The sequence below is a fragment of the Elephas maximus genome, chromosome 22 (genome assembly GCF_024166365.1).
Source record: "Elephas maximus indicus isolate mEleMax1 chromosome 22, mEleMax1 primary haplotype, whole genome shotgun sequence".
NCBI lineage: Eukaryota > Metazoa > Chordata > Mammalia > Proboscidea > Elephantidae > Elephas > Elephas maximus.
Window position 1 is genome coordinate 34,975,630 of NC_064840.1, and position 2,038 is coordinate 34,977,667.

The window sequence follows — 2,038 nt, forward strand, 5'->3', positions numbered from 1 at the left end:
TAGGAGAGAGGGAGGGGCTACCCTCAGGCTGCCTCCCTGACACCCTCTACAGGTTCCAGACCTTGTCCTCTCAGGCCCCAGCCACTGGAAGGAGATGGCCCCTGCCTGTGGAGGCCCAGCCCAGTCCCCCATCAACATTGACCTTCACTAGGTCTAGCGGGACCCCACCCTTGGACCTTTAATCTTCCAAGGCTACAACTCTGTACGCCCAGGCCTGTGGACCCTGGAGAGTGATGGCCATACAGGTCAGCACCCTGAGGCCAGAACACCCTACAGGCAGGGGCAGGAACCCCACACAGAAGTTGGGAACCCTCACGCACACACACAGGGGTAAGGCCCCCACACAGAGGGGTTTGGATATCACACAAGGCTCAGAAACCCCTACAAATGTTAAGTCAGGGACCCCCACAAACAGGTTCAGAACCTTCACACAAGGGTGAGAACTCTCCGCAGGAATCAGAATCTTCACCAACAGGGCACAAGAACCTGCACATACAACAGCATCCACTGCTGCCCGGGAGGAGCAGAAATCGGGATATACCCAGAGGCCAGAATCCACCCCAGGACTAGGACATCCCGGATAATTACAATCCCCTATGGTTCCACATACCTGGGGGTCAGGGCCTCAACCACAGGAGGGCAGACCTCTCTGGTCCTGCAGAGTGGGGTTCCCGTTGCAGTCTGTGGAGCTGGTGGGCTGACCAGCAGAGAGGCCTGGGCCCATGGAGAAGCAGACGGGCCTAACTCACCCCACTCAGCCTCCTGGGCTCTAATGGCACACTGGCAGGTCAGTGGTGGGGAGAGCTGGAGTGTCACGTGCTCCCTTACCCTCAGTGCTCCTGCACGTGAACACTGGACTCCAGAGCCGCCTGGAGATGCGCGGAGCTGGGGTGCCGCCGCCGGCCTATTGCGCGGTGCAGTTGCACTTCCACTGGGGAGCGCCGGCGCGCGCAGGCTCGCAGCACAGCCTGGACGGGCAGCGCCGCTCCGTGGATGTGGGATCCGAAGTACTCCACGGAAGTGTTGGGGAGCTGATGGGGCAGCGGGGATACTTTTGACAATTGTGCCTCCTCAGATGCACGTGGTCCACATAAGCACGTGTTACCGGAGCCTGCAGGAGGCGCTGGGTCACCCAGCTCGCGGTGTTGGCCGTGCTGTTGGCAGTGAGGGATAGGCCGTGTACGCCGAGCGCTCCCAGACACAGCCCGTGGAGGAGGGGCCGTGGGGGTGTTCAAGAGTTACGTAGAGCACAGGGCCAGTATGCGGCCGTGGCTCTGCAGGGTCAGCGCGGATGACCCCGCACATCTTCCAGACCCTCCTTGGCGCCTATTCTCCCCCTACTTAGAGTTTCTCCCAGACTCCCTCAGGGCTCCCCCTTTGGAGACGCCCCACTCAGAGCCCCCTCACTTGGAACCCCTCCTTCCCCCAGGAGCAGGACGCTGACAACGCCAACTTCTTGGTCCTTGTGTCGGGCCTAAAGAACGTGTCTGGGTGCAGTGAGATACCGTGGTTACCTCTGGGATGGCGGGCGTCGAGCTCGGGGAGGCGGGTTTCAATTTCCCCGCCCCCACGCCCAGGGCTCTCGGCAGAGCTGGCGTCCACCTTCCCTCTGGCCTCTGTGCTGCCGGACGCCGCCGGCCTTGCGCGCTACTACCGCTACCCCGGGTCGCTGACCATTCACGGCTGCCAGCCCGCCGCGCTCTGGACCGTCTTCTAGGAGCCGGTGCCCACGGGGGCGAGTAGGTGGGCCCTTCCCCCCCGATCGCCGTCCCGCCCGGCCGCCTGAGCCCATCATGACCGGTCTTTGCCCCGCCCCACAGGTGGCCCAGTTCCAGACAGTGCTCCAGACCTGGGCCCCCGGATTGCGCCCCGCGCCGCTCACCGAAAACTTCCGCCTGCAGCAGCTCCTCGGGGACCGCTCGGTCACGGCCTCCCCCAGCGCCTCGGCCCGCTTAGCGGCCCGACGCCCGGCCGGGGTCCGCGTGCTCTCAGCTGGGCTAGGCCCTGGGGCTCAGCCAGCGGCTCCTGCAGGGCCTCA